The sequence below is a fragment of the Rhagoletis pomonella genome, unplaced genomic scaffold (assembly GCF_013731165.1).
Source record: "Rhagoletis pomonella isolate Grant_MI unplaced genomic scaffold, Rhpom_1.0 Rhpom_scaffold_00009, whole genome shotgun sequence".
In the NCBI taxonomy this organism is placed as follows: Eukaryota; Metazoa; Arthropoda; class Insecta; order Diptera; family Tephritidae; genus Rhagoletis; species Rhagoletis pomonella.
In genome coordinates this window covers 17,523,497-17,534,762 of record NW_023458563.1, presented here as the reverse complement: position 1 = coordinate 17,534,762, position 11,266 = coordinate 17,523,497, and the positions used below count along the sequence as shown (strand labels likewise).

At 34.3% G+C, this 11,266-nt stretch overlaps 1 protein-coding gene across 1 annotated transcript in view; it reads right to left on the bottom strand.

Moving 5' to 3' along the window:
• Positions 1 to 11,266, bottom strand: part of LOC118745425 (fibulin-2) — a 108,321-nt gene that overhangs the window by 56,549 nt on the left and 40,506 nt on the right. The gene's annotated exons all lie outside the window — the stretch shown is intronic.

Sequence of the window (11,266 nt, the reverse complement as noted above, 5' to 3'; positions counted from 1 at the left end):
TGTAAGAAAAGAAAAAATCAACTTCCATTTTTTGTCACGTAACGACACTCTCTTTAAATGCTTATATTTCAGGACCAAGCAGTTCGATTGGTTTAATTTTTCGGTTAAATATAGAGCTAATTATGGGCTATACAATGGCCCAAAAAATTTAAAGAAAACCAATGGTATTCCTTTTTTGTATCACATTGAAACGTACGACTGTCACGTATGCGACGTATGGAAATACACATATGCCATGATGTGTATCACTACTTGGATTCATTTTTATTTTCTTTCATACTGTAGAAATTTGTATTACTTTTAATATAAGCCTAGGTCCCCGTATTAGTATTCTTCTTCGTGCTCGTCTTCGCATTAAATTCGTCTACGGATTTGTGCGTAAGTTAGCTAAGACTTCTGAAACAGCTGGCAACCCTCCTAAATGCAGTGTAGAAATAAAGCCAGTTCATTTGATACCCATATTTTTATTAATTGCTTTAACTTACGAAATAATTTGAGTTTACCTTTTTAAACAGATGGCGACCCTCATTAATATTCTAAATATTCAAACTAAGGATATCTTAACACCTTCGTTTCACGTCATGTTTTAATATTTCATTTAGCTTACGCCTATTTTAATTAAATTCTAATTTTAAAACATATGGCAACCCTATTCAAAATATTTTAAAACCTAAACCTTTTTAAACCTTCTTCGACTTACACACATATTGCGATACAAATTTAAATTGTGTATATAATTCCCTTAATTCTAGTTTTTATATCTAAAACATATAGCAACCCTCCTATATAAAGTTCAGAAGAAAATAATTGTAACCCATGTCAATTTATACCCATACTTTAATAATTAATTTTGCTTATTGCTCCTTTATTTGACGCCAATATTTCAATATTTCATAAAATTTTATTTCATTCGACCTTTCAAGCAGATGGCAATCCTGCTCAAATTATTTTTAAACCAAATCCTCGTTAAACCTTTTTCATCTGACACTTGTTTGTGATACATATTTAAATTGTCTAATACTCTTAATTAAAATTGAATTTAATTATAAAATCAGGTGGCAACCCTCCTACGTGAAGTAATTTATTTAACTTATTGCTTATATTGAATCTAACTTTGTAACAAGGTGGCAACCCTCTGCTAAATATTTTCAAACCACAACCTCTTTCGTCGGGCATCCATATCAGGATATACATTTCAATTTTTCTGCCTTTATTTAACTTGCTTTTTGAAACAGGTGGCAACCCTCCTACATATAAGTAAGAAATAAAGCCTTCTCAAACCCATTTCGATCGATACTCATAGTGTAATAACACTGGTCTACAAATTTCAACTTTTTTTCTGCGAATAAGACGGGACCTGGTGTTTCTGAACGGATTTTTCGTGCTGAACACGAATCCGGGGTCAAAAATGTCCCATCACGTCACGTTTTCGAGAAAAAAGGGGTTGAAACCCCTAAAAACAGCGTTTTTGGCCATTTTCGAAAAATTATAGAGCTGAACCCTGACGTGGTACAAATTTTGCATATATCAGAAATTAAAGGCTAAACCGTGCCCTTTCGAATGAGCCCTATGCCGAATTGATCGCGTGCACCCTTAAAGCAGGGGGTGTATTTGTGTTTAGGGGTGCAGGAAAAATTGATCACAGAAAGAATTTAATCTTAAACGATCATAGAAAATTAATTATGCCAAGGTTTTAACTATATTAAAAGTCGCTGATTACGAATCTGCAGTTAGATTTTAAAAATTTAAGATGACGGGTCGAATATGGTGGATATAAAAATTGGACTCCTAGACACAAATACACCCCCTGATCTAAGGGTGCATGCGATTAATTCGGCATAGGGCTCATTCGAAAGGGCACGATTTAGCCTTTAATTTCTGACATATACAAAGTTTGTAGCACGTCAGGGTTCAGCTCTACAATTTTTCAAAAATGGCCAAAAACGCTGTTTTTAGGGGTTTCAACCCCTTTTTTCTCGAAAACGTGACGTGATGGGAAGTTTTGGACCCCAGATTCGTGCTCAGCACGAAAAATCCGTTCGGAAACACCAGGTCCCGTCTTATTCGCAAAACCCTTGTAGACCAGTGTAATTGATAACTTAAAAACAATTTGAATTAAATTTTTTTATCAGGTGGCTACTCTTTTTGAAAAAATAAGAAGTTATTGTACATTCACAGGCCAAGCCCTTTACCTTTGATACCTCGTTTTGTAAAATCGAACGAACGGTATAGATCTGATATGACGAAAAAGTTTTCGCATACATATTATTCATACTATGTACATATTAGGGATGCCAAATATCAGGAAAATTGGGATTCCGGGATTTCGGGATATTTTTTAGGTAATCCCCGGATCCCGGGATTCAAATTGAGTCATAAATTTTATGAATATGAGTAAAAATTCAATATCTGAAAGCATTTAAACATACCATTAAATAAAACTATTTAAAATTTACGATAAACTGATTGTAAAACTCATATATCGCTAGTTTAGAGTGAAAAGTTGCTAACTTCACTTTTAATGAAAAATCATATTTTGATATAGGGGGCTAGATAAATTAATATTGCATCGTTTCGAAAATGGTAAAGGTCCTTGTTTTATGTTTTCTCGTTTATACTCAATGAGGGGAAAATTTGCTAAGGCCAAAAAATGCTCCGAAAATTCGATAAGGCCGAAAAAGTTCGAAATCTTTTAATAAATATCGAATCCCTGCGATTCGTATGGAGTTTTGCTTTGCTTTAAACAGGCAAAATGTTGTATTCAAAGTTTTGCGAAATACTTGAAGAAAATGGCTATACGAACTTTTTTAATCTCCTATACAATTTTTAAATTGGGACTTAGCAACTTTGCACTCTACGCTCGCGATATTTATTAAATCAGACAAACTTTAAAATAAAACATTTTTTTAATTGTATTTAAAAAACCATGTGATTGAGGAACGTATACATCACAAATAAAGAATAAAATAAAAAATGTAAATATCAGGTACTTTTGACAGTGACGATTAATAAAAAAAACATAAAACAAAAATATACAAAAACAATTTCTCTAAACATGTTTATTCTACTCTATAAAGAAATGGCGAATGGAGAATTTTTTGCCATTTCTTTCGCAATTTACTAGAAATTTTGAGGGTGCACGAGTCAAACGGATCTCAGAATCGGATTCAGCGGGTCGAAATACATGTTGGTAGTTGGGTCTGGTTAAAAACAGACAACCCTTTTTTTTGCCGGTGTTGTTATTATTGCACTTAAAATGTTTTCGTAAGAGCAGCAAAGCATTCAAAGCGGAGTCTTCTAAGCTTGACCTGCAGTTTTTACATACAAAACCTACTGATGAAAAACATATTTCGGCATCAACACTTTTAGGCTGAACTGTCAAAAGGTAGACATGATCCATTTGAAGATAATGACCCCTATCTCCTCCTTTACAAAATATTTGAACTTCTTTTACCGTCAAAATTCATAAACAAATTCTTACTATCAATTCGATATTTCAAAATTTTCGGGATCCCGAGATTAATGCAAGCAAATCCCAAGATTTCCGGGACGCCAAAAACACCGGCATCCCTAGTACCTATTCACATACATACATACATACTAGATTACTACACAGTAGCGAAAATGGTCACTGGTGACATCGTCACTAATGAGGATTTAGTGACATCGTCGCTCTTGCTGTGAATCCTAAGCCACATATAGCTGACAATGACACTGGTGACAAATTCATGCAGGTGTACTTATAACAGACAATGTCTTGCAGCGGTCACTTATAAAAAGTTCATTGCAGGACATTGTCGCTTGAATGTCATCAATAATCACTGCATGGCAAAGTCATGCAGAGGCCATCAACGCCTTAATTACCATTTGTATGAAAAATTCATGAACGACTTCCATATAAACGAAGCCCAAAGTCATTGAAGACTTGATATGGCCGTACAAGACACTTAAGTGACGAATTCATGGCATTCGCTACGGGGTACTTATCTACATATGTACGTATGTATGTATTTACATACATCCCCGTAGCGAATGTCATGCATTAGTCACTTAAGAGTCTTTACGGAAAAGTTACGTCTTAAATGAAATCCTCATTAGTGACAATGTCACCGGTGACCCTGCGATTAGATTATAAATATTGCGACATCTGTTACTCAAATCCGAAATACCTACACACACATACTTTGTGTCTCCTTCTCTCACTACCAACGCATGCACGCGTTTGCAAAATGATAACGAAGTGATTTTGTATGGAAAATCATTTATGCCCATATATTTGAATAAAATAAATATACTTAGAAGATATCAACCAATACTTCCCATACACCAAACAAAAGGGAAAAACTTGAGTTTTTGACTAAAGAAAACAAAAACAAAATCATTTGAGCGGCTTTCGAGTATTTTCGAAATGAAAAAAATTTGCTACTTTTTTCAAAAAGTTTCTAACTAAAAATGCTCAATATTTGTTGAATTTATATAAAATTTTTACACGATAATATTTCTACTACTCCAAATAACCTATATCCCGAAAATGAAAGTTATATCTGCAAATCATAAGTTGCTAGAGCACTTTAAAGGCTCAAAATTGCAATAAGCGTTTTCGTGAAGCTCTAAAAATTACAACTACACCATTTGAGCATAGCCTCCATATCGAAAAGTAAGACGTATTCTACGTCAAAAATAAATATTTAAAAATATATTTTCTGCTCTGGGACTTGAACCTTGCATGTCTTGACTAACACTCCAGAACTTTGCTCTGTCGGCCATTGCGACTGTTGGAGCGCCGCGAGCAAAATTACATACTTATTACTTTCACGGCAAGTTAATTTTTCCTAAGAAGAAAGAAAATAGTACTGAAAATTATGGAATTGTGTTTTCCTTAAACTGAGTCGAATCGTTTACTCATATTAAGGCAGCCATGTCTTTGGAACCATTTCAAGGTAATATTTCCTTAGAATAATGTACTTTTTTCTTGACATCAAGGAATGTTTTTTCTGCGTTTATAACGTTATTTGTGGTGCAAAAAGCGTGCATATTATTTACTATTGTCCTTCGTCCGCAGTCGGAAAGTCTAAAATTCTCTTAACGCTATATTACACCTTAAGTGACTATGAGTAACAGGCTAACCTAATAGTCGCGACTTGCGTTTTGGTACGCACACCGTCGAATTTTTTTTTTGCGTCAACCGAAATCGGCTTGCGTGCGTTTGCATTTGATTTCATTGAGCGAAACGTCAAATCAAAATGTCATGCAGACCAAAAATTGGAAATTGAGTTAGCTTCATACGCACGCCGTTCAATTTCGGTTGATCCCATACAAGTTGTATGTGCAAGTTAACAACAGACTACACATAACGGTTTAAATACAAATTGTAAACAATAAAGTTCAAATAAAGAAAGAATATTCTGTAATTTTATATCACAAATTGAACTAAAATAATAAATGGCCAAATTGGTGACAGCAGCATTTTTGCATTCTTAATTAAATTCTTTGCAACCGAAGATCAAACCAAAAGACAGACAGACTCCACACAGCGGCATAGTAGCCACTGTAAACATAACTGCATTCCAATAGCCCAGAACGCATAAAGTGCAATAATGTATTTTCCGTTCCTTCTGTAAACTTTTGAATTAATTTAAAATTAAGAAAACAATTAGCTTATAAATAAGAGACAACTGGAATAAAGAGTACACTTCTGATAATTGTCCGCGAGATGTGGATTAAGTAAAGATCGTTTTTATTTTTTGTAAAACGCTTTCCTCGGGAAAGAAAGCTTAAGTTGCATGAGCAATTTTTGGCAGTAAATTGGTGGCGTGCGTGAATATTAGGTTAGCCTGTAATTGTTCTTTTTCTGAATTTCATATTTTGTAGATTTCATAATTCCTACAGGTCGAACCCATCAGCGTTTAAATATTTTCTAGACGTGACAAAAAATAAAGCTTCAAACCCTATGAAATCTTTTGGTATACCTCCATTGGTAAATTTGGCAGTTTCGTTGCGCTTCTTTACTGAAGGTGGTTATCAAAAGGGTGTCGGTAAAGAGCACGATGTGGGATTTTCGCAATCAGCGTTGCCGTGTTGCTTAAATTTAAGCAAAATTGATAAATTTTTTCCTGCCTGTTAAAATGTTAAATTTTTCTTCGTTTTGCTAAATTTTCTGATTAAAATAGTCAAAAGGGAACAGTTTCCTCAAAAATTCATAGTCAGAAGAATTACCATTTCAATCGATTTTTCAATTTTATTTTAGGAAGTCTGACATCCATATCCCGTATAAAGTTCCAGGAAATGTGGCTCTACGCAACTCCTGACCCGCGGTCGTCGCATTTTCAAACCTCCGAATTAGAGATGAGCAAAATACGTGATTTTCTACGTGACACGTCGTGTCACGCTTTTTCACGCGTGAGCGTGAGCGGCTTTCAGTGAAAAATCACGTAATATCCGTGATCGTGCGTTACTGAAATTTTTGCGGGCGTGAGTGTGCGTGAGTTAGATTTTCGTCAATCACGTAATTTTCACATATCTATGTACAGTGGCGGTCAAAAATGGATGAAGGGTGTTCAGTTTTTAATATTTACAATGTTTTTCAAGCTATAATTCTTTTGATATTTTTTTGTAAAAATATGGTTCATGCTTTAACAAAAATTATATAAATCACACTTTCAAACGTCAAGCTGTTCAACAATTATTAACAGAAATAAATGAGCTTCATAAACTATCTAGAGTAAATTCAAAATTATTGGAAAAACTACAAAAGCATTGTTAGGCGAATGCATCTGATTCTGAAGTCATTATCGATTTGAAGAAAAACACAGCTGTTGCTTTAAATAAAAGATTCCAACCAAGTTCAGTCCAATTTCTGCGATTCTTTCTAAATCCTCCGTTTAAAAGGTTACAGTTTTTATCTGCAGAACAGCGCGAACATATAGTAGGGACAGTAAGATAACTTAGGTAGAAGAAGTACTTGAAGAAAAGAGCGCTCGTCTTCAGCACGATTTCCAAATTCTGCATGATGACATTCCTTCTACCTCGAAAGGGACAAAAACCCGTGCAACTTTTGACAAATTTAAAGATGCAATAAATGAATCTGCAGAAACAGTGTTTGAAAAAATTAATACGGACATACATATTTATTAGAAAAAATCGGAAAACAAAAGTTGTGACGATGTTTTAAAATTTTGGAAGAAAGCTAAAGATTTACCATTGCTTAGAAGTCTTTCAAGGCAAATTTTAAACATACCAGCTAGCTCAACAGCTAGTGAAAGAGTTTTTTCTGTGTCTGGCAGAATTCAAGAACAATGAATATTGATACCAATTCTTTTTTATACTTGTACTAGATACATAGTATATCTGAAATTTTAAAAATAATAATAGTATCTTCAGCCCTAGCTAGGCGTTTGGTCAAGCTTTTGTAATAATACTTGTGTGATAAAAGCCTATTTATATGAAACGCCATTTATATAAATAAAGTTTCAATTTGAAAAAAATGTCCGTAAGAAATAGTGCGTGAGCATGCGTGATTGAAAAAATAGGCGTCGTGAGCTGGCGTGAACGTGATTGAAAAAGATATAGCTGGACGTGAGTGTGCGTGATTTACAAAACCATTAACGTGAGCGTGCGTGAACGTCAGCCAAAATTACTCACGCGCCCATCTCAACTCCGAATGAACTTCTGCCATGAAATCGCTTTTTATAAAAACCATTTGCCATTCGGAGGCGGCCCAGAACTTTCCCTTCCCTTCATTGGCGTGACAAGATCAACACGCACATTATGGATAACTTGATTTAGGTATTTTATGCAATGCATTCAAAACACAAGCGAAAGGACAGCTAACTATTATAGGAGTATATATTGAAAAAATGTGTAGGTAAATAATAGTTTTTAAATTAAGCTACTATTAGACTGTGAAATCCTTACGTTTGACGACAAAACTGAGCCTTAGATTGCCTCTACTTACTTCCCCGCTTACTTTTATTTCTATAACCAATTTACAAGAAAAGCCCAAATACGGCTTTATTCAAACCAAGAATTTTTCGTTTTATTAAGACCCATTAAATAACTTGCTTAATTTTTACGGGATTTGGTAAATTTTTAGATCGATTTTGGGAAATTTTATTTTTCGACTGCACAGTGGTACCGTAGGAGGTCATTCGAAAAATTCACTAATTACTAACAAACAGCCACTCTAACAGGGAATACAAAAAAAAATAAACATTTAACACTAAAGCTCCGTTTCATCCGTGGAAGGTGCACACTTTCCATAAATGCTTATTATTTCAAAAAGTATGCATTAATTTGAGTGAATCGCTGAGAAGATTTTGATCAATTATATTTACTTGTCAAAACTTGTTTCATATGGAGCTGAAAGCTGAAGGTATTCCAAGTATGTGATTTTTTCTTTAAAGTGTCTTAATAGTAGTTTAAATATAATTTTAAATAAGTGGCAGAAAGTAAAAAAATGCCTTTTCTGATTTGTCAAGGCTTTTAATTACTTTTGCACTAAATTGCACGCATGATTTTGGTACCAAAATGTTTGCATAGATCTCTAGTTTCAATATCAGAACCTTCCAACTGCGTTTAGCTGCCTCTGGGTATCGCATAAAGTTTATACTACACCCCTCAGTTTCAAACAGGTTTTCAAGGTTTCATTTAGTTTTTTTAATTGGCTCTTTTGACCTTTTTTACCCCAATAAAATTAGAGTTTTTCTTAAAAAAAATTTGTAACAGCAATTTTTTGATCCAGTTTACTCCTATTTGCCACGTAGATCATGGATCTACAGTCCAATTCTCTACAAGTTTGGAATTTCAACATGCTATGTATTGTCAACAGGAATTGTCAAAAAATGGCGAAAACCTTGACAATATAAAATTTTTTAGCAGTTTTGGTAATTTTTTACAATAAAACATACTATTTTTAAAAAACATTCTATATAATGTAGGAAATTAAATTCTCTACATATTTGTATATAACCATTTTTTTTTGAGAAATGCAAAATTTGCTTGCAAATCGCAAAAAAAACCCAAAAAAATAAAATCCAAGATGGCGGAATGTTGCCACATGGAATTTAGGGGCGAGACTGTGGATCCATTATCTACGTGTCAATAGAAGTAAATTTATATAATTTTACTGGGATAATCGCTATGTTTGGGACGAACCTGGCCGTGATATAAGCGTCGTACAAAAAAATTTAGGTATAAGAGTTGTGAAGAATGAAATTCTGTACATGTTTGGAATTTCAACATGCTATATATTTTCAACAGAAATTGTCAAAAAATGGCGAAAACCGTGACAATATAAAATTTTTGAACAGTTTTTGCCAATTTTTTACAATAAAAAATGTTATTTTTTATAACAAATGTGGGAAATTAAATTCTCTACATATTTGTATATAACCATTTTCTACGCAAAATGAAAAATAAGCTTGCAAATCGGAAAAAAACCAAAACAACTTTAATTCACGATGGCGGAATGTTGCCAAATGAAATGTAGGGGCAAATAGAAGTTAACTGCATCAAAAAATCGCTGTTACAAGTTTTTTTCAATTTTTCTTCCAAATTTATCTAATTTTACTGAGCTATTAAATGTATTTTAGGATCGAGTTATAAGTGTTCTTTTGCTCGAATATTGGATAAATGGCTCTCCTATCAAAGCATCAAAAACCAAGAAGAGAGGGAACGGAAAGTTTTTAAAGCCATGACACATGCTTTGCCATCACGCGAAAATGTATACACTGACAGTTTGAAAAATTGCATTTTCTACCTTTGCCGGAGGTTTTTCAAATATTGCGCGAAAGTTGACAAGATCAAGATACCGACTAATCGCCAAATACTGCGACTGGTTATATGAAAATGAAAATTGCATTTGCAAAGACAGGTAATGAAGATTTTCCCTCTACAAGCAAGCAGTTGCATAGAAAACCATTTGCTGACTGCAGTAAAAGATCTAAGCGCCGCAGATTTGCTCAACTATCATAGGTCGATACTTCTGCCATCTCTGCGATAATTAATGATTCCGCCCAATCAAGAACCTCTTCTGTACAATTCAGCGCTGACGATATGGTATCACTAATTATGGAGGCTAAATTGACAAATTACCAGTACTTGCTTGTAAAAGAGTTAATACACTCTAAATTTACAAATGTTTTGCCCTCATATCAGAAAGTGCTAGAAGCCAAGAAACGATGTTATCCATTAGAGAAATGTGTTACAGAATGCTCTAACGAAATTAATTTACAGTGTTTGTTATACCACACTACTTCTTGAATTTCTTTCTTGAGCGTGCAAGATGGTGTTGTTGATGCAAATAATGATTATGTTCTAATTGGTAAGTGGGGTTGTGATGGCAGTACCGGGCGCATGGAATATAAACAAAAATTTTCGGATTCAAAAATTGAGGACAGCAGCTTATTTGCAACATCTTATGTTCCCCTTAAATTAATTTATAAATCGAGCATATCAGATTCAGCTATTACTGTTTGGAGGAATCCCCGGCCGTCCTCTAATAGGTTTTGTGGACCGATTCGCTTAAAATTTGCCACAGAAACAAAAAAATGTTCCGTGCAAGAAGAAGCTTATTTTAAAGATAAAATTAATAAGTTACAATCGACTTCGTTACTTTTCTATAATCGCGAAGTAGTTGTGGAGCCTTCTTTGCATCTATCAATGGTTCACGGCAAAGTCTGTTCTGCTCTTAGCGATTTATCTACAAATAGATGTTGTGGAGCATCACCAAATAAGCTGAACGACATTGAACGATCTGTAAGCAAACCAGCAGACATCTCCAAATATGAGTTTGGCTTGTCGCCACTTCATTCGTGGATTTGGTTTTTTGAATATTTTATCCACGTTTCTTATAAAATTAAATTAAAAAATGGCAATGTCGCTCAGATGAAGAAAAAGCTCTTGTAGCGCAAAGAAAGAAAATCGTGCAGCAGCAGTTTAGGGATCGTTTAGGTTTAGCTGTGGAGAAGCCCCGAAGCGATGGCAGCGGCACATCCTTCGACGAGAATACCGCTCGAAAGTTTTTCCGAAACTCTGCTATTTCAGCTGAAGTTACAGGAATAGATAAGGCTCTTATTGACAAGTGTTACCACATCCTGCAGGGCCTCCCGTCGGGTTATAAAATATATACTAAAAAATTTTAAATTTATGCATTTGAATTTGCGACCTAGTTGGGGCATATCCGTGATATAATTTACCACCATCTGTTCATAACGCTTTAATCCATGGGACCGAGGTGATTAATTTCGCAATCTTGCCAATTGGTGTG